This window comes from Rhineura floridana, chromosome 1, assembly GCF_030035675.1.
Source record: "Rhineura floridana isolate rRhiFlo1 chromosome 1, rRhiFlo1.hap2, whole genome shotgun sequence".
Lineage (NCBI taxonomy): Eukaryota > Metazoa > Chordata > Lepidosauria > Squamata > Rhineuridae > Rhineura > Rhineura floridana.
The window spans coordinates 202,387,941-202,410,263 of NC_084480.1; positions in this window are offsets into that span (position 1 = coordinate 202,387,941).

Consider the following 22,323-nt stretch of genomic DNA (forward strand, 5'->3'; position numbering starts at 1 on the left):
TGAGGAGGGTGGCATAGTGCACATGCATCAGAAGGGCCCTGCTGACACATTGGCCCTGTACTGACCTCACTGCTTCTCAGGCCTCCCCCTCCTGGTAAGCTGCAGCGATTCACCAGGAAAAGATCAGGGATGTCCCTCCGCCCCATCATGCTGTATGCTAATTCCTAGCATCTGTATGCAAATTCCTTTGGCCTTCTCCTGCTATGCTTTTTTTAAAATGCAAGATTTTCTAGATGCAGAGGAACTCAGATGAGAACTGAAGAGCTGTTCAAGCTGTAAGATGGTTATGTTATGTTAGGCCAACTTCTTTCCTGTGGTACGTTGGCAAGTAATGAGAGCCAAATTTAAAAGGTTAAGGCAGGAGCCAAAATTAGATGACAACATTCCCCTCCCCTGAACGAACTCTGGCCAGGTAAAAACAAATGCTCATCCTCTTTCTGTAGCGCAACCACAATGGGGTTCTCCATGCTTGATAAAGGAAGAATAGGAAATATTCACGAATGTGTCAGATGCTCATAGCATGTGCTTCCATTTGAGAGTCCCCAAAATCCTGGCCTTCAGGACCATCCTTGCTATATAGGAAAATAGCATATCAGTGGCAAGAGAGTTTTGGTATCATTAAAAGGAACTAAAATGTTAATTTAATTATTATGTTTTTACTCCCATGGGAGGCTTCATCTGGATCTTCTGTTACAGGCACTGAATGTTTTGTTCTATCTTGACTAGTAATGGGTGAATCTGTCAGTTTCTGTTTCTCTTCAGTTTCTCCTTTTGCCACTCCTACGTTTCTTTCTCCACATTTCCGCATCAGTTGGCAAATTTTGAAAGAAAAAGCAAGTCCTCACAAAACTTCATCAGCATTTTAGTGCTAATTTCTCCTAATATGCATATCTTTGTATGTAATTTTGCCTAAAATACACATTTTGCAAGGCAGTTTTCCCTCATATAATGCATTTTGTATATTATTTTCACTAATATAAGTATTTATGTAGTGAGGGGGTTTGAGAGTGTTGAAGAAGCTGAGAGCAAAGCCGTCAGGAGTCTAGACCAAGAGGCTAGACTCCTAGCAGGGGCACCCAAGGCGGAATGGTCAAAGCTGAGACACCAGACTAAGATGCATCCAAACTCAGAGGAAGTCAATGGAAAACCACCTCTGAATATCTCTTACCACGAAAACCCTATGAACAGAGTATCCAAAATGCAACACTTCTAGTTAGTCGTGGGACAGATCTGGAAATTGGGAATGTACCAATGTTGGATGGGGTTACACTCCCCCTGAAGACTCAGGTTCGCAGTTTGGATGTGCTTCTGGACTCGGCTTTGAACCTGGAGGCCCAGGTTTCGGCGGTCTCCAGGAGCGCTTTTGCCCAGCTAAGACTGGTCCACCAACTGCGCCCGTTTCTGGAAATTTCCGACCTGATGAAGGTAACACATGCCTTAATTACATCCCAGTTGGACTACTGCAACGCGCTCTATGTGGGATTGCCCTTGAAAACAGCCCGGAAGCTTAAATTGGTTCAAAGAGCAGCAGCTAGAATGCTAACAGGAGCTAGCCTACGGGCCCATACAACGCCACTTCTACAACAATTGCACTGGCTGCCAGTCTGCTTCCGGGCTCAATTCAAGGTGCTGGTTTTAACTTTTAAAGCCTTACACGGCTTGGGCCCCCTTTATTTATCTAATCGCTTATCTTTCTATGAACCTTCCCGACCCCTGAGATCCTCTGTGGATCCTCTTCTTATGATTCCTCCATTCTCTCAAGTTCATCAGTTGGGAACCAGAACTAAAGCCTTTTCGGTGATTGCCCCTAAACTTTGGAATACTCTTCCGGTAGAGGTGCGACTGTCTCCCTCTCTTGTAGTATTCCGTCGCCAGGTTAAGACATTTTTATTTCGTCAAGCATTTCATTTGTGATGCATAGGTTGACTTTTAATTTGTGATTTATTTTTGGTGTAAATTGTGTTTTTTAATTATGTTTTTATTATGTTAATTTTTCTAACTTTTATATGTGATTGTTTCTTTTTCTCCTGTTTGCCTCTCTGAGTTCTTCGGAAATAGAGCGGGATATAAATATATTAAATTAAATTAAATTAAACACGAGATAGTGCTAGAAGATGAGACCCCCAGGTCAGAAGGCACTCAACGAGCTACTGGGGAAGAACAAAGGACAAGTACGAGTAGCGCTGTGACTAATGACGCAGCTGGGTCAAAGCTGAAAGGAAGCCCAGAGACTGATGTGCACAGATGCAAAAGGACAGTCCAAAGTTGTACGATGCACACAATAGGAACATGGAATGTGAGAAGCATGAACCAGGGAAAGTTAGAAATTGTCAAGCAAGACATGGAACGCATCAACATTACAATACTTGGTGTGAGAGAACTAAAATGGACAGGAATGGGACATTTTCAATCAGGCAACTACAAAATATTTTATGCAGGAAATGAGAAATTAGAAGAAATGGGGTTGCTTTAATAGTGAGAAGTGATGTAGCAAGAGCAATTAGGAGCTACAACGCAAGGTCTGAGTGAGTGATATCAATGAGATTAAACGGGAAACCTATAAACATAACCATCATCCAAGTCTATGCTCCAACGGAAAACGCAGAAGAAGAGGAATTGGAGAAATTTTACGCAGAAGTACAGGAGGAAATTGATCACACACCAAAACAAGATGTGCTGATAATCATGGGGGATTGGAATGCAAAAGTAGGGAACACAGAAGAATTAGGAATTGTGGGGAAATGGGGCCTAGGAGACAGAAATGAAGCAGGAGAAAGACTTACTGAATTCTGTGAAGCCAATAATTTGTTTCTTGCAAACACATTTTTTGAACAACTGAAAAGACGATTGTACACGTGGACATCACCAAATGGTCAATATAGGAATCAAATTGATTATATAATTGGTAGCAGAAGATGGAGAAGTTCTATACTTTCTGCAAAAACAAGACCAGGAGCAGACTGGTACAGACCATGAACTGGTCATATCAAAAATCAGAGTAAAGCTAAAGAACAACAACAAAGCAATCATAATGCCAAAATACAATTTAAATAACATCCCAGAAGAATATAAAGATCAAATAAGGAACAGGTTTGAGGCTTTAAACTTAGTTGACAGAGAACCAGAAGAACTATGGAATGAAGTCAGAGACGTTATCAGGGAAGAATGCAAAAAGATAATATCTCTAGTTAAAAAGAGAGAAAGACATCAATGGATGACTGAAAAAATTCTTCAAATGGTTAAAGAGAGAAGGAAAGCAAAAGCAAAAGGAGATAGAAACACAGACAGAACCCTAAATGCAACAATACAGTGACTAGTACGTAGGGACAAAGAGAACTATTACAATACAGGAATACCCCGTTATACGGACCTTCACTTTACGGACACTTGCGAGTACAGACACATTTGCAGAAGCACCATTCCCATTTACGTATGCTTGCTTTGCAAGAAAGGACACTTAGCGGCATGACGCCACCGCCCGATCAGTTTCCAACTACAAACGTTTTCTTAAAATAAGGCCTACAGTGTTTATTTTAGTTATAAATGCATTATTTACATCAGTTATGCCCGTATATGACGATTGCAGTGCAGTATATGCATCGATAAGTGAAAAAAGGTAGCGCTTCACTTTGAGTACATTTTTGGATTATGTACTCGCTCTGGACCCATTGTGTACATTAATGCAGGGTATTCCTGTAGTTACTGTATAGAAATAGAAGAGGACAACAAAAAGGGTAGAACAAGAGTCCTGTTCCAAAAGATTAGAGAAATGAAAGAGAAATTTAAACCAAGAGTAGGGATGTTGAATAATCAACAGGGGAACACACTGACTGACCGAGATGAAATAAAAGGAAGATGGAAGCAATACACTGAAGAACTCTATAAAAGAGATGCCTGGATGACAGATCCATTCACGGAGTAACCATATGATGAAGAACCAGAAATTTTAGAATGTGAGGTGAAAGCTGCTCTTAAAATACTTGGAAGAAACAAATCACCAGGCACATGACATACCAATAGAGTTGCTACAAGCAACTGAGACTGAATCTGTCCAAATTTTGGCATGCATCACTGAACACTAAAGTCAGGATCATTCACACCATGGTATTTCTGATCTCTATGTATGGATGTGAAAGTTGGACAGTAAAAAAAGTGGATAAGAGAAAAATCAACTCATTTGAAATGTGGTCTTGGAGAAGAGCTTTGTGCATACCATGGACTGTGAAAAAGACAAATAATTGGGTGTTAGAACAAATTAAACCAGAACTATCACTAGAAGCTAAAATGATGAAACTGAGGTTATTATACTTTGGACACATCATGAGAAGACATGATTTATTAGAAAAGATAATAATGCTGGGGAAAACAGAAGGGAGTAGAAAAAGTGGAAGACCAAACAAGAGATGATTGATTCCATAAAGGAAGCCACAGACCTGAACTACAAGATCTGAACAGGGTGGTTCATGACAGATCCTCTTGGAGGTCACTGATTCATAGGGTCGCCATAACTCGTAGTCGACTTGGAAGCACATAACAACAAATGTATATGCTTTATCCTAGCATATGCATTTTTGCACACATTACTTGGCTGGAGAACTGCATTGCAAAATTCGGAGAAGTATGAATTTCAAAGGATGGCTATATTTCAGTTTGCATATTGTTTCAGAAAGTGCAAACTAGGTAGTTTCACCTATAAATGTGAACTGAATTGAATTTTCTCCCCCCATCTCTAACATTGACTGACCTCAACCCATCAAGCAAGGCACATCACCTTAGGCTATGTCCTACACACACTTATTTGGAGGAAGCCTCACTGAACAATGTAGGACATATTTCTGAGTAAGGATGCATTAGATTGTGCTGTTCATTGTCTCTGACATAGACCTCCTACCATCAGATCTGGCCAGTTCATCTGATTCCAGATGCCAGCCATGTTCTCTGGGGGATCACCAACAATGACTTTTAGATTAAAGCAAGGCTCCCTTACTCACCCACCTTACACAAAATAATATTGGGCAAGAGATAGATACTGTCTTACCAGCAAGAGTTCAGAAGTTCAAACCATAAACTGTAAGATTTAAATTTTATCATTATGTCAGTATGTATAATCTGGGCATTGATACCCAGCTCAGGTGGGTAATTACAGATCTTTAATACATAATTATGTTTCTTGGAAACATAATCACCTTCCTCTAACTACTCTATTTTGCAACATTCAGTGCACATGTAATGTAAATTATGCATTTAATCAGAACGGTTCTAATTGGGCCATTTTCAATTCCCTCCCATAAATACAGTTATTCATTAGCTTGGCTTCTAAAAACCTTATGCAGTGAGACAATGTGGATCTGAAAATATGCTATCCCCAGAATAAATTTAGCTGCATTTGAAGGGGTTGTATAAGGACAATTGCAGGTGTTACAATTAACTATCTCTACAAAATAATAATAATAATAATAATAAATCTGTTCAAGTGCAACCCTGATTGGACACATTAGTTGCAATGTAACAAGCAGAGGAGTTCAGCTTTCATAAAAAGACCAGGGGGACCCATAAATCCATTTGGGGTGGGTTCCTCTTCTGGTTTATAGTAGTGCTTAGCTTTATCAGCATTAAGTTGCCGGATACAACCAGAAATCATCTAGAGCAGGAGGGCCCATGGCAAAGCCATTTCCTGCTAGCTTCTTTTCCACATAGAACGAATGGTGGATCTTCTCTCTGTACCAGAGGTGGGGAACTTTTTTGGCTTGGTGGACCAGGTCTTTATGTTCTCCCACCCCACAGGCCAACTTTCAGAGGTGGGAGGGGTCACCCACCTGTCAATCATCTCATGTCATGATGATGGCAGGTGACTCATGGGTGGCTGGTCCCACCTACTTGTCAAAGTTGAGTCACAGGGTGGGGAAGGGGTTTGCTTTGTCAGTGCATTCCTCACAGGAAACATTTTGGCAAAGCAACACCCAGCAGGTTTGAACTCTGCTTTCTGTAAGGGTCTGCTTCTCAAGTCTATACTAAGGAAGCTTAACAGATGGTTTTAAAAAGTGTGTGACTCATGCCCTTTAAAATGGAGGAATGGCCTTGTCACATCATACCAAGGGTCTAGTCCAGAATTTCGTTTCTGAAAGTGGCCAGCTGGCTCAGTGCCTCTGAAAGCTCAAGCCAGGGAATGAACATGTTCAGCATCTCCTCTTGTTTGTTCTTTGTATCAGGTACTCAGATTGACTCTGCCTCTGACCATGAAGATACCATTTATTTATCATAACTAATATCAACGGATCATCCTTATGAATCCTTTTTACCAGCATCTAATCTAATGACCTTTACTATGGGGAGGTACACACACACACACACAAAATTGGACACCTGGCCCAAGTCCAACTGGACTGTTTCACCAAAGAAGCACATTTTATGTTCGCTCAGGACCCCATCATTCTTCTTAGCAGTCTTCATTTTGTCTCTTATTTAAAAATGAGTGCTGCTGTGAGCAGTGCCCTGAAGGAAGCTTTACTCGTTTTGAAACTTTAAGGGCATTTTCCGCCCTCTTGCAAACAGAAACCTGCAATTAAAATGCAAAGGAATGCCATAATAATATAAAAATGGGTGAGTGAGTTTGAAAGTTATCGTGCTTAACTGCTGGGGGTGTAAGTGAACATAATATAATAATCTTTAAATATTGAGTCGTGCTTTCCTGTTGTGCCTGAATGTCAATTCTACAGTGACTAAGTGAAAATCCAGGGTTCATTAGGAGGTGCTTTTGTGCAAGACTTGCTATGAAAAAATAAATGCAGGGGGAGGTGTACATTTTTCTCAGGCATGAGCAAAAGCAGAATCTTATTATTTAATTATTACTTTTTAAGATACCCCACTTTTTTACTTTACATCTCAAAGTGGCTTACAGGAAAAAAAGCATACTTTTTTCTTCTTCAATACAACAATTGCATTAGGAATGGAATTGTCTTCAGAGTTTGCAAAATGCACATGCACAGTTCGCACACTGGAACTTAGGCTAAATTTTATCCTCCAAATCTGGTAGCCATACTGAGATTTTCCATGCTTTCACCGGCTAGGAAAGGTTCAGCGAAGGGCAACTAAAATGACTGAGGGGCTGAAGAAATTTTTTAAAAATTATGTAATAAAATCTATGTACCGTTTAATTGTCAAACACTCTAAGCAGTTTGGGGCTTTTTAGATTGGAAAAAAGGCAAGTAAGCAGGGGGACTTAAAAGGGTGTATAAGATTAAGCGTGGTGTGGAGAATGTGGATAGTTTTTCTCTTTCTTGTATAATATTAGAACCCAGGGCCATCTAATGAATGTTGGGAGTTTCAATACTGAGAAAAGGAACAATTTCCTCACATAGCACACATCTAAACTATATAATTAACTGTCACAAGATGCAGCGATGCCTAGCAACTTTGACAGCTTTAAAAGGGGATTAGACAAATTCATGGAGGAAAAAGATGTCACTGGGTTACCAGTGATGATGGCTTTGTACCACCTCCAACATCAGTGATGATGTACCTCTGAATATCAGTTGCTGGGGAACACAAGTGGGAAGAGTGCTGTTGTGGTCATGTTCCTATTTGTGAGCTTCCCATAGGCACCAGGTTGGCCACGGTGAGAGGAAGACACTGTTGGCCTTTGGTCTGATCCAAAAGGGCTTGAAAGCAACAAGCTTTCAGGGCTGGGCTTGCCATGCAGTATGGTAAAATGACTTGCATCAGGTGGGGAACAGAGGAAGGGAGGATTTGGTATCTGAATTGTGCAGTAAATCTTTTTTAAAGTCCTCCATGCGGGCTACACTTCACTAGCGGTGGGAGGATCTGTCAGTTTCAGTTCTCTCTGTCTCATTTTTCCAATCTTAAATTTAGTTCTCCACATTTCTGTAGCCATTTGAGGGGGAAAATCCTCATGAAAATTCTTCAGCATTTTAGTACAAATTTCTCCTAATAAACATATTTTTGTATGCCATATTGCCACATGTAAACATTTTCGCAAACAATTTATCCTCAAGGCGGCTCACAAAAAATAAACAAAAACACAAAATACAAGGAAGAAAAGAACAACATGCTTTACAAAAAATTAAGACAACAAAGTGGTGACACTTTTTAAAAAGAAACAATAACAACTAAAAATGAAATACATTCCTCTTCCAGGTAAGGGATCATCCCCAGAAAGATGTCAGAAAGAGCAGGGGTAAAGGGGCAAGGCATGTGGAAAAGCTTGCCCCTTGATGGTCCCAGCACAGTCTCACCCCGGCAGGAGTGCATTCGTTCATTTTATTTTCACTAATATATTCATTTTTATGCACACTTGCCCCTAATATATTCATTTTTGTAAACATCGTTTGGAGAACTGCATAACAACATTTGGATAATTTGGAAGGATGGCTGTGTTTCAGTTCTCAAATTGCTTTGGAAAGTGTGAATTTGATAGATTCAGCTTTAAGTGAATCAAATTTCTTTCCCATCCCTACACTTCAGAAAGCAAAACATTTTGGGCTGGCACTGCAAGTGTTACCTTCTCTCATTATACACATGCAAAACTCTCAGCATTCTTCAGATGGCTTAACCTTTTTTGTTCCAAATGATCTCCTCTAAATTCCACCAAATGATTTCACATCAAAGATAGATATGCTAGTAAAGCATGAGAGGGCATAATTGAGGACTAATACCAGTCTCATGCAACATTGTGCAAAACAGCCATACTCCTGCCAGGGCCGTCACAAACTATTTCACTCTGTGAGGTGAAGGACAAGGTGGTGCCCCCTTCTGTTCCATGTACAGAAGCTGACTAGACTGACAGATGAATCCTATTTCAATATCGGCGATTGGAAAGCATCCTCCACTGCACCTGAAAGAAACAGGAGAGCTTAGGAAGTGTAGAGCAGGCCATGTGGCACACATTGTTCTCTCCTCCATCAAAATAAACTAGTGTGTGTGCCCTAGTAAGAATAAGCAAGAGGGTCTGCAGCTGCTGTGACTCCCCACTCTCTTGACTGTCTAGCATCTGCCGTCTGAGGTACTCACTTTAACAGGGCTGGCCCTGTCTTGCATATACCTTTTTTTTAGTTGAGATACCCAAGGCCCTTTTAATTGGCGATACCAGGGACTAGGGATAGGGGATGAAAGTGATTTTGTTGGCATTTTCCTGAGAAAGTACCTAATGTGCACTTCTGGAACCAATACACAGATTGAAACACAGCTATCCTTCAAAATGTGCACATCTCCAAACTTTGGGATGTAGTTCTTCAATCAATGTATACAAACATTCATATATAACGGGGAAATGTGCGCAAAAATGTATAGCTAAGTGAAAACAACATACACGAATACATTACATTAGGGAAAATTGCTTGCAAAAATGTCAGTGACATCAAAACCGCATTAAAAAATGTGTGTTAGGAAAAATTTGCACTGAAATGCCGACAAATCTTCATGAGAAACCGCTGCTGAAATTTGGAGAAGTAAATTTAAGACTGGAAAAATTAGAAATGGAGACAACCCAGAATGGACAGGTTCATCCTTCCCTACTAGGGGTTGAACCTGGAATCTTCTGTATACAAAGTATACATTCTGCAACTGAGCTACAAAAACTTCAGCTTCATCAAAACGATCTTTAAAAAAAACCCACAACCCTGCAAATATGGTGCAGGAACAGAAGAAAAGCCAGGTTTTAGATTTATTTTTTACAGTAAAGAACAATAAGTTAATCATAATGGATTCAATAGGTTCAACACTGGGGTTCGGTAATCTGAAAGTACTAGGAATTTATATCCTGCCTGCAGTGGGTTGTTACTGTAGTAAACCATATTTTCCTGTTCAGAAAGCAAGCTCCAAATCCCAGTCCTGCTTCTGAGCATGCACTAGTCTCTCCCAACTAAAGAGACAGGCTTGTTTCTCTGTCATTGTTTTTCCAGAAGGGATGGTCAGTTTGCTACCAAAATCTGAAGCTACATTTCCCTTTGTTCTTATCAGGTGATGCTATAGAAGCCCCATGGCCCACCCCAAAGCTCCAAGGCTGCCCAACACCAAACTTGTAGGACATGCTTTGCACAGGACAAAATAAAGCCAACCCTGAAGTCCATTGTACCAGATTTTTATGTCTTTGCAGATCTGCATTTTGCTTCCTCCTCTTGAATCAGAAGCTTTCATTGACCCCCTCGAACTTGTACTATATATAGTGCAGAGTTTTTTTTCTGTTTTCCAAAAAGTGCCAAAGAGTTCAGAGTGGAGGTAAGTAATAATTTTGCTCAAATTGGAGTGGCTGTGTGGAAACTGCACCGCTTCAATCAGGGTTTGACCAAGATTCTTCTCACAGTTCTTTAGCTTCTAAATGATTATTTATCAAACCTCAGGGAAGCTATTAGCCAAGCAGAAAAGATTTTATGCTTGTAATGAATTGAATAGGGGGGAATCACTGTTTCCAGTGTGGAAAAAAACAAAAAAAGAAATAGCACAGCTAGTTTTTTCTTTTTAATCCATACTCAGAGATTGTTCAGTGCAAAGCATGGAGGTAATCTAAATAAATAAATATATATTTTAACTTTCTGTTAATTAACATGTGTTTGCCTTGCTTTAGTGTTCACATGGTAAGCAGAGAGGGCAGCGAGGTGAAGCCTAATCAGTTTCAATGCAGGCCCGACTGCTACAAACACTCATCTGACAAGGAGTGGTTCTCTTCAATAATATTGTAGGATTGGTGCTACAAAAGGCACAAGCGGTCTCGAACTAACATCTCCAGCACCCCACCCAAGTGACGTTCTATCTGCACCACCACAGCAGCTCCACAGAAAAGAGAAACTCTCTCTTGCTGTTCCATTTGCTTAGGTGCCGCCAGTGCAGGGGCCACAAGGAAGTGCTGTAGCTTCTCATGTGGCAATGGTCAGGTGGCACAAAGGACCAATGAGGGTTCACCTAGTCCTACAAAGCCTCAGATTTTGTCCTGGCTCCTCAGTCTCACTTATTGTGAAGGCCAAACTGCTGCAGCTCTGGTCAGCTTGCTTTGCCATGCCCAGGGCCTACCTTACTTTACCTTACCCATTTACCTTTGCCTATTGATTGATAACTGGCTTTCTGACTCTGTCTTGGCAGTGGGGCTGCCTCCAAAAACTGCTATCACTGACAAACACAGAAGCAAGAACTTCTTGGAGTGTGACAGTCACTTAATGTTCATTATATGGCAGCAAACAGCTTCGGCGATCTATTACTATGCAGCTGGTCCCATATTTTAGAACCAGTCTTTGCAGCAATACACTTGGAAGACTTCTGGCAGTATATAAATGAATTTACACTGCACATGCTGCCTGCAGATGTAGGTTTCCAGAATATGAGATCTCCTATGACATTTTAAGCCACTTACCTAACCCTGGATATGGGGCATCTTCATCATTCCTTAAGAGAGAGGTGGGGAACTGGACCCAGCCAGAGGGATGTGTCCAGAAGTCAGAGCTTGGAAAAGTTACTTTTTTGAACTACAACTCCCATCAGCCCCAGCCAGCATGGCCACTGGATTGCGCTGATGGGAGTTGTAGTTCAAAAAAAAACTTTTCCAAGCTCTGCCAGAAGTGGTGAAACCTCTGTGGGTGAAAGGTGGGTGGGACCAGAGCTTGGCAAAGTTACTTTTTTGAACTACAGCTCCCATCAGCCCCAGCCAGCATGGCCACTGGATTGGGCTGATGGGAGTTGTAGTTCAAAAAAGTAACTTTGCCAAGCTCTGGGTGGGAGTGCCCGCTTGTCAGTCACTTGACTCTTAAGTCCCGTCTTGGATCTTCCTTTCCCCCTTTGCAGCCCTGATGTGAATTCAAGCCAGGGCTGGAAAGTAAGAATTGTGAGCATGTTCTAAGTGCACTCTTGATTCTTTCTTTTCATCTTGAACCAATTACTTTTTAAATTTGGCACCTTTTTCTGTCACTGTGCAGGGTGACAGAAAAAGGAGCCAATTTTTTTTAAAAAATGCTGAATTCAAATAGCTGAATTCAAACAGCACCTAGAAAGGACGAACTGGGAGTCCACTTAGAGGGCACTCCTGATTTTTCCTTTTGAACTTGGTGCTAATGGCTTCACTTGTCCAGCACCTGACCTCAGAAGGACAGGTGGCAATGACTTTGTCAAAATCATCTTGTGGGCCTAATTAGAGTGGTGGGCCAAAGATTCCTTGCGGCTGTTTTAGGATCACTTTTCTCAGATCCTCACAATGGCACTGATGCACAGAAGCTGGCCATTGCATGTTTAGAATTAGTTAGAATTATTTATTTTTTAATGTGTTTGATTCATACCCGGCTCTTCAACAGGGTCGCATGATGGCTTACAAAAGAGTGAACATTACAACAGTAAAAGCACAGTTGGCAGGTGTGAGGTGAGGTGCCACTGCTGCACCACCATGTTGGCTGTTGTGGCACTGCTGCTTGCTAGGACCAGGTTATAACAGGGCAGTACAAGGGAAGTAGCAGGTTGGTGGTGGCAATGGGTGCAAGCATCTTTACTTGGAAATCTTTGATAATGACATTCCAAAGAACAAGTCTCATTAAAAATCCTTATGAATTACGAGAAATTTATTTATTTATTAAATTTATATCCTGCCCTTCCTCCAAGTAGGAGCCCAGCTTATAAGTGGAATGGATTTAACCCCAGGGGCCAGCCCTACCATTGGGCAGAGTAAAGCAGCCACTTCAGGTGGCAGATGCTGAGGAGTGGGGAGTGGTGGGAGGTGTTGGAAGACAAAACTATATGTGCCCTAAGCTAGCCTGCTACCATTAGGTGCCTTGGAGGACTCTACCCCGTTTAGGTTCAACTACCAGTTCATTCACTAAAACCCAATAGGTGTAGTGGTTAGAATGTTGGACTGGGACCTGGGAGACCAGGGTTCAAATCCCTGCTCAGCCATGAAGCTGACTGAGTGACCTTGGCCGGTCATAGTCTTTCAGCATAACCTACCCCACAGGGTTGTTGTGCGGATAAAAGGGAGACGGAGAACCACGAGTATCACCTTGAGCTCTTTGGAGGAAAGGTGGAACATAAATGTAATAAATAAATAAATTTTGGTGTACATTGAATGTGGAGAAGTGCACTCTTATCCTTTGTCTCAGGCAGCAAAATGTCTTGCCCCACCCTTCTTAACCATTCACATTCTGTAAGTGTTAACACAGGGCCAATGTTTCGAGTCATATGCTTAACTTAATCTTTTCGAGAACTGACTGAAGACATTCCAGCTTGACTGACATGACTGACTGCTATATGGACAGATTCTCCGAAGTCAATGCCTGTATATTTGTATATTGCAATAAGCCTTTTACCTTAATGAGGCATTGCTCTAAGAATGTTGTTTATAGCACTCAGAGGTTCAGTCAGCATCTCAGATGGAATAATATAATGCCTAGATGTCCCACATAAATAACATTGAACCATAAATGATGCACACACCTAGTGATTCTAGTTATTAAAAGCATGCATTCTATCTCCAGCTGTAACTAACTTTATGTAATCTACAATGCACAGGAGAGTTGGACCAAAACTTTGACATTGGCCAAACCTTTTTATGTGCAACTTTGAAAAATGAGAGGTGTCAAAATTCTCTGGCCTAGAAATGCTGATTTTAGGATTTTCCTGTTGTGTTCAGTGAGGTTTGTAGGTTAATTCTGGAGTGTGTGTTCACTTATGGGAGTACTGCACACTTAATCAAATCTGCAACTCTGCTCTTAAAAAAGGAATCATTTTAAGATAACTGAAACTCCAAATTGCTTAAATAGCAGATAAAAAAGCAGAGTTTCTATAAAACATCTAGAACAAGTCTGGATTCCTGGGCCAGATTGACTGAACATTAATTGTGTGAATGCAATTAATTGTGCATATTTTTGTAGTATAAATAGCAGCCACAAGGGTGTCAGCACCATTGCGACCATGGAGGTGCATGGATGGGAATCAGGAGTTCAGTCCTTTCTTTTCTGCCATGGTCCCAATGAAAATCTCCCATCCAATACTGCTGTTTGTTTGCATTGGGAGGAAAGACTTCATTGGTGCCACTAGATGGTTCCCTCCGAATGCAAATAGCAGAGGTGGGGGACATTGGAGTTTCATTGGGACCACAATTAAATGAGGACAATCTCAGACAAATTTTGTGAATGTCAAAACATTAAGAGATACAGGTGTGAAAGTTGCCAGTTACCTGAATGTGATTGTCATCATTTATTTGTGTATGTCTGCATGGGGAGGTGCATGCACACACGTGCGCACACACACACCTGTTGTGTACACCCCAATCTCCAAGTAGTGAGACACTAACAGGGGTTCTAGCACTTACTCAGGGTTCGGTTTCCTTGGAATACATCCTGAGCATGAGATTGAAGGGCTCAAGGTATTAACCCTCTGCAGCAAATCTTGCTTCCCCATTAGGCTTCTGGGTAGGTACCACAAAGCCATGACGGGATTCAGCACAGAGGGCAAGCCTCTCTGTGTCTTTCCACCTTCCAGCCTGAGGGAGGCCTATCCTTCTGGAAAAAGCATAATAGACCACTTATTCCTATGGCAACAGATCTCCTCTTGACCAAGTCTGTAGACATTTAGATCAGCTACTTGACAGAGCCATTAATTTAACAAAGAAACTGGCTTGACCAGTTCAGCAGATTTCTCTACTATAATGCCATCTCTACAGATTCGATATCGTAGGCTGGAAGGGGACCCAAGGATGAGGTTCATTTGGGATTATCAACATTTCCATGTGAATGCCTTCATTCACTGACATTTGGACATTCACTGTAAAATAATTACATATATGGTTTTAATGTATAGGGACATAAAGTTGCTTTGTGCCGAGTCAGATCATGTAGCTCAGTACTATATACACCAGAAGTGAAGGATTTCTAGGCCTTCAGAATTTAGCTCTCCTTAGTCCTAGCCAGCATAGTCAGGGTTGATGGGAAACTATAGGGCTGCAGTTCCTCACCCCTGGTCTACATTGACTGTCAGTGGCTCTCCAGGGTCTCAGACAAAGCACGTGTTTACCCATTGAGTTAGGACCCTTTTCCAAAGGGCTTAGGCCAGACATATCCAAGAGCCTACTTCCTCCTATGTGTCCCATTGAGGTCTCTGAAATCATCCAAGGGAACCCTCACATAACCACCTTCCCCAGTACCAGCCAGTCCAAGTTCTAAGATCTGCAGGGGAGGCCCTGCTTGAGGTCCCCTGAGAGAGTATGGCCCTGAGGGTACACTAAATGACAAAGAACCTCAGTGGTGGCACCCTTTCTATGGACGTCCCTCTTAGTACAGATCTGGTGTTCTCCCCCCCCACACACACACACCATGGTATTTCATTCAGGCTTTGAGACCAACTTCTTTTTTTGCAGGCCTTTGAGTCTTAGTAAGAATGACTCAACTGAGAACTGATTGGCTGAATTATATTGTTCATTGTTTTATTATTCTGCTGGATTTTAGTTTATGATTTTAATTATTTTCTTAACATTGTGTTTAAGATGTTGTTAGCCACCCTAGGCTCTGTATAAGGAAGGATGGGATATAATAAATAATAAATCTTAATAAAAATATAAGTATTGGGTTGTAGTCAGTGTAGCCCTAAGTAAGCATTTCCGTCAGCACACGGATTTTTGTTTCTGCAAGAAAATATTTCCCCTTCTATCCCCCTGCCTATCCCCTAAATCTTTTCTAGGAGTTCTCCCAACCATCTGGGGCAGATCTGGGGATGGTGCAGTGTGCATGGTAGGAGGAGAGGGAAGATTACCATTGTGCTAGTGGTAATCCTTGCACTTATGGGATGAGTTAGTAGACTATTGTTGCATGCACCCTAAAATAAATAAATAAATTTTATTTGTTAGTCGCCTATCTGTCTGAGTTAATGGACACTCTAGGCGACTTACAACAACAGATTAAAATACACTGTACAATTAAAAGACAAATCATCAGTCATTCTAAAACATCAATTTATACATCATAAAACTAATCCATCCCAAGGATCCCGTAGGCCTGCCTGAATAGCCAGGTCTTTAAGGCTCGGCGAAAACTGATCAGGGAGGGGGCATGACGAAGACCAAAAGGGAGAGAATTCCAGACGGTGGGGGCAACAACCGAGAATGCCCTCTCTCTGGTCCGCACCAGCCTAGCTGTTTTGGCTGGTGGGACCGAGAGGAGGTCCTGTGTGGCTAATCTTATCAGGCAGCATAATTGGTGATGCTGGAGGCATTCCTTCAGATAAACTGGGCGGAAACCATATAGGGTTTTAAAGGTCAACACCAACACCTTGAATTGGGCCCGGTAAACAACTGGTAACCAGTATAGGTCTACTAACACCGGGGTAATATGATCCCGCCGGCGGCTATGCTTAATCAAGCGTGCCGCCGCATTCTGTACCAGCTGCAATTTCCGGACCATTTTCAAGGGTAACCCCACATAGAGCGCATTACAGTAGTCTAAGCGAGAGGAGACCAGGGCATGTATCACTCGTGGGAGCAGGTGCACAGGAAGGTAGAGTCGCAGCCTCTGTATCAGATGTAATTGATACCAAGCTGCCCAGCTCACTGCTGAAACCTGAGCCTCCATGGACATCTGGGAGTCAAGAATGACCCCTAGGCTGCGGACCTGGTCCTTCAGGGGTAATCTTACCCCATTAAGCACCAAGTCTATATCCCCCAACCTTCTCTTATCACCCACGAGCAACACCTCAGTCTTATCAGGGTTTAGCTTCAGCCTGTTCTCGCCCATCCATCCACTTACGGACTCCAGGCATTTGGACATGGTATCCACAGCCAACTCTGGTGAGGACTTAAATGAGAGATAGAGCTGAGTGTCATCTGCATATTGGTGACACTGCAACCCAAAACTCCTGATGATGGCACCCAGCAGTTTCACATAGATATTAAATAGCATGGGGGAAAGGATAGAGCCCTGTGGCACTCCACAATTAAGAGGCCAAGGGTCTGAAACCTCATCCCCCAATGCCACCCGTTAGTACCTGCCTGAGAGATAGGAATGGAACCACCGTAAAACAGTGCCCCCTATTCCCAATCCCTCCAGGTGATTTAACAAGATACCATGGTCAACGGTATCGAAAGCCGCTGAGAGATCTAGGAGGATGAGGAAGGTATATTCTCCCCTATCCAACGCCCTCCTCATACCATCCACCAGAGCGACCAAGGCTGTTTCAGTTCCATGTCCAGTCCTGAAGCCCGATTGGAATGGATCTAAGTAATCTGCTTCATCCAAGTGTGTCTGTAACTGTTTGGCCACCACTCGCTCTATCACCTTGCCCAAGAATGGTAAATTAGAGACAGGGCGGAAGTTATTCAACTCTTGGGGATCCAAGGAGGACTTTTTCAAGATGGGCTTTATCACTGCCTCCTTGAAGGCTAATGGCATTGCACCCTCTTCCAAGGATGCATTTACCACTGCCTTGATGCCCTCGCCCAGTCTCTCTGCAGCTCATAATGAGCCACGAAGGGCAAGGATCAAGCAGACAGGTGGTTGGCTTCACAGTACAGAGCACCTTGTCCACTTCTTCAGCGAGGAGAGGCTGAAACCTATCCCATTGGACCGGAATGCAACTGGTTGACTCTGGCCCACTACCTGTATCCACGGCGTATGGAATCATGCACTTCAGGCGCTCGATTTTATCGGCAAAGTGATTAGCAAATGTGTCACAGGAGGCTTTGGAATGCTCCATGGGTTCCTGAGCAACTGGACCGACCAGGCTTCGGACCACTTGGAACAACCTCCTGGGACAACACTCTGCCGACGCGATAGAGGCAGCAAAGAATTCCCTCTTTGCTGCCTTTGTTGCCACCTGGTAGGCGGCTATTGCTGCTCTGACCAGTGTCCGATTAGCTTCAGTGCAAGATTTCCGCCACCGGCGCTCTAGTTGTCTCATCTCCTGTCTCAGACCCCGCAACCGTGGTGTATACCAGGGTGCGATCTGAGTTCTGTTCAGGGGGAGAGGACGTTTTGGAGCCACCCGGTCTACCGCCCTAGTGATCTCCCTGTTCCACTCCATCACCATGGTTTCGACTGGGCTTCCTTCAGCCAGCTCCAAATTCCCCAGTGCATTCAGGAATCCCTTAGATTCCATCAGGCGTCTGGGGCGGACCATTCTAATAGGTCCTTGTCCCCTGCGGAGGGTGTGCGGCATCAAGAAATCTATATTCACCAGATAGTGATCTGACCATTACACGGGGCTAGAAGAAATGGCCCCCATTTTCAGAGCACTTCCCTCCCCTCCCGAGACAAATACAAGGTCAATGGCATGACCGGCTACATGGGTGGGCCCTGTATTACTAAGGTGCAGTTCCCAAGAAGTCATGGTTTCAAGGAAATCCCGAGGGGCTCCCATGAAAGTGGCCTCAGCGTGCACATTGAAATCCCCAGGACCAATAGGTTGGGGGAAAGCAACCGCACGTCCGAGACCACCTCGAGCACCTTGGTCAGGGAGTCTACTGTGCAGCGGGGTGGGTGGTACACAAGTAGAATCCCTAAACTGCCCTTTGGGCCCAACCTCCAGTACATGCAATCAACAAACTTGGTCTCGTGGAGGGGAGGTCTGGCAAAAACCAAAGATTCCCGATAGATAACTGCCACACCCCCTCCCCGCCTACCAATTCTCGGCTGCTGTGCATACCGGAAACCGGCTGGACACATGGCCTCAAGTATGGGAGCTGAGGCCTCATCCAGCCAGGTCTCCGTAATACACACCAGGTCTGCGTTCTCATCCAGGACCATATCCCGGATGAGCGATGTCTTCTGTACCACAGACCTGGCGTTACATAACAGCAGTCGAAGATTGGATGGAGTCCTGCATCCCCCAGTTATCTTCTGGTTGTGGACAGGCCCAGAACAAGGGATGGATATAACGCATCTATCCCTTGTTCCCCTAAGTTGGCATGGCCTGCCACGCATGCCTTTCCAGGATCTGCCGCCTAGCCTTGTAATCTCGTGGCTCCCCACTCCTCCTACCGTACTCCCTTCCGGTCTGCACATGCCTCCCTCCCTGTCTGCCGATCAGACAGGCCCCCCACCCACAATAAATATGTATCAATTGCCCGTATCTCTCCTATTCCACGAGGTGGAGTTGGCTCGCCTGCAGCTGAAAGGCCTCTGCCCTCTTGCCTCTCATCGTTCCCGGATCTCCACCACTACTCTACCCGTCCTGTACAGCTGCTCTCTGCAATCCCCTCCGCCTACCCAACACGTCCCATAGCTCCATCTCCTAATTGAGACCAAGTGGCCAAGCGTCTCATCATCTGCCCCCCTTCACGAGTCCTGTTTCCTGTCTTACGCCACGCCACACCATTGATGTCACGGCCTCTCTCTCCTAGTCTCTGAGCATCTAGGGGTTCCAGTGCTTACTAGCGATGGGCTCCACTTCTGCAATAATTGGATTTGCCATCAGATTAATTATTAATACTGATATTCTCTAACTTTGCAGAGAGAATTTTGAAGAGGAAACTCTCCGTGCCTGGTTTCCAATTCATTCTTTTTTCCTCAATTCGTTTTTTAAAAAATTGCTTTGAAATAATTGATAACGTGAATGATACTTCTATCGATCTACTTTCTATGTGAGCTCTTTAAATGTGTATTCCCTTTCACTGAAACAATGAAGTGTTGATTGTAACTGACAGACAGAAAGCATCAGGAGGGAATGAGGTGTTGATTGTAAGGAGCAGAGGGGAAGACACTGACTTGATTATCTGCCTTAAACTGTCTGCTCTGCAGTGCACTTGAACAGGAATGTAAACAGGCAATAATTACAGAGTTCAGAATAAAGATTGATACCAGTAGAGACTTGTGAATAAACAGAGCATAAAAAAGGAGAGGATTCCATCCCTAGCGCTTACCCAGGCTTTGACTTCCTCGGAAGTAAGGTCAGTGGAGACTGTAGGGTCTTTAGGATATATGGTTTTATTTAAACATATATACAACCTGGGCATAAGACGGAAGGGACTCCGACAGATCTTACTTCTCCATTAGGTTTCTAGGGGAGTCCCCAAAGCCATAGCTCTCCTTCCAGCTCCCAGATCAGACTAACTCAAAAACACACAGGCTACCTCTTGGCCTTAACTAGATGGGGTGGGGAGGGCTACCCTCCTCAAGGAGCATCCTTGGCCATTTGTTCCCATTCTTATGGCAACCCATCTGCTCTTGACCAAGTGTTTAGACATGTCAGTGGGGGCACTGGAGAGACTTGCCCAGACCTATTAACTTTACAAAGAAATTGGCTTGACCAAGGTTCCTTCCAGATACAGTATTACAAGTCTGGAGGGTACTCACAGGCATCATCCAGACCAACCCCAGTCCAATAACAATACTAATACTGCCAATTATTATTATTTAATATGAAATGTTCTGCCTAGCTTGGGAAGGAGTGTGACTTTTCTTACATTCTGCAAATCTTCACAATGGGATATGTTATCAGTCTAACTTTATATCAGCAGCTAATGATCTGCAATGGGGACAGAAAGTGTCATGCCATGTGCTGAATACCCCTAGCCATTACTGGAGGGGGGAGGACAATTGAGAAAGAGGGGTGATGCTGTAGTTTTTGGTGCTAGCCTCATGTTTGCCATAAGATCTAGCTTCAGCCTCAGGCGAGAAGCAATGAACCATTTCAAAAGAGAAGTTAGTAGATTTAAAGAGAGAGCAACAGGGAGTGGTTGTCCATGATGTACACTGTCATTTCTTTATTTGCCATCATTTCTGGCCAACAAGTTTCATAGATTTTTGATGAACCTCGTCAATGCTACAAAACTTGATCACCAGAGACGACAATGGCACGAGTGTGTACACCATGGCCAGTGATGGCTTTTCCATAGTGTTTTCAACTCTCTGAAAATACTGTCATCTTGTCTCAAGCCTGAACATGCTCCCTGCAACCTAGTCTATCAGGAGATTGGCAGGAGAATTCTGCACTAAACTGCAGCTCCAAAATTGTATTCAAAGACTAGTCATTGTTTCCTTCCTTTGAAAGGCACTGATTTAAATGGCAGGACTGTTTATCCATTTCTTCTTCTGGCTTTTAAAGGATCAATCTCTTATACAATACAGGGAGGCAAGAGAAATAATTAATAACTTAAAGAACTTCATCAAGTTTATCCCTTTCTTCTCTGAACTCACAATAAACATGCAATGCAGACATCAGCTGGCTCTTTGATGTGAGGCTGATTTTTTAAAAAAAAAATTATAAAAAGCCCCCACACCCTGCATTTTAGAGAACAATTAACATCTCTAACTGTTTTTATTTAAAGATTCCTTTCTTTTCAAGAACATTTTCAACAACTACACAGCCTATTAATAATGGAACACATCCATCTTTTGAGGCCCTAACAGAAATGAAATCTTGGTACCACAGGAAAGTTTAATGAGATCTCATGAACAATTAACAAAAATAACAATTTGGCATTCTTTATAATCCTATTGGATAATGCACCAGGAAGGGTTAGCTTTAAACTGCATGCTGAAAGGCAGAAGAAATGGGACATTAAATGTCTTCTTCCTAAAGACATGATTAGCACTCTGAGATGCTTATTAGCGTGCACATTGCTTTGACCTGGTTTACCACTGCTCCATATTTAGGCAGATGTTTTAAACAGGTATTCAGTCGTGCACATTTTTGGGTGTCTCAGCTTACAGCTGCAGTCACGAGCAGTAATCTTCATATATATGTAGTCTTCGTTTCAGGCTATGGATGGAAATAATTCAGAGCGAGCAGATTAATTAGCTGCCTGGTTGATGGAGGCCTGATATATTCATCAAAACAGCAGATTAACACGATGCACCCATCCCATGCTGTTGGCCTGACCCCTGCATGTCTGTGTGTTGGCACTGACGCCAGTACTGGGGAAGGCTATGTATGAGCAACTCCTTGTGGGTAGGTTTCCCCATGAATGCCCAGGCAGGGTGGCTAGTGGTACACTTGATGCTGGAGGTGGGCCCAGCAGCACAGCCCCACTTCCCAGTTCACACAATTAACACGTGAAGGGGATTGCCTTCCAACATTTTCCAGCTGAAAAATAAGGACACTCATGTACTTATAACACCTCTATTTGTGTACGAAGACTCGCTGCATGAGAGCCTTTCCCCTTCTATGAAACTGTATAATTTAGAGGGATTCCCTTTTTTCGGACACTAATCAATTCTTTCTTTGAAGATGGTAATATGTGGGCATGTCCTAAGGTCACATGTAACAGAGGAAGGCCTCCAACCACTGTACAAACTGTGCCTCCAGACTGAAGTTGTGTTTTATGCCAGTCCTCTTTATTCAGTGACTAATGTTCATGGACCCCAAATAATTCATTTTTACACCTTCAGCTATTGCATATTATTAAAGGCT